We start from the raw sequence: 519 nt of genomic DNA, 5'->3' as shown, positions 1-519 counted from the left end.
CGGCTGCAGTCCTAGCTAAGCTCAACCACGGGCGACGGGTCAAGCACTACAGCACCGACAGTGATCTCCTTTGGTATCACACGAAGCGCGGTGTTCGTCGATTGTACGTTCCGGCCTCGCTTCGCACGGACCTTTTACGGAAAACGCATGACCATGCTTTAGCAGGTCATGTTGAGGATAATACAACGGTGGAGCGTGTTGCCAGGTCCTTCTGGTGGCCTCGGATGCGCCCCTCGATCGAGGAATACGTCCTCTCTTGTCCCGACTGCCAGCAGCAAAAGCCGTAAAACACGCTCAAACCCGGATTCCTGCTCAGCCTGCCTATTCCCGATAGGATCTGGACGGATATCTCCATGGATTTCATAGTGGGCTTACCACCCGTCAGAGGCCATGATAGTATATATGTTGTGGTGGACCGGCTTAGCAAATACGCTCACTTTATTCCGTGTTCGAGCACGGTCACAGCGGAAGGAGTGGCCCAACTATTCATCAATCATGTGTGGAAGCTCCATGGCCTTT

This window comes from Eimeria mitis, genomic scaffold, assembly GCF_000499745.2.
Source record: "Eimeria mitis Houghton genomic scaffold, Emh_scaff2821, whole genome shotgun sequence".
Classification (NCBI taxonomy): Eukaryota; Apicomplexa; class Conoidasida; order Eucoccidiorida; family Eimeriidae; genus Eimeria; species Eimeria mitis.
The sequence above is the reverse complement of the archived record's forward strand: the minus strand, read 5'-3'. Positions refer to the sequence as shown.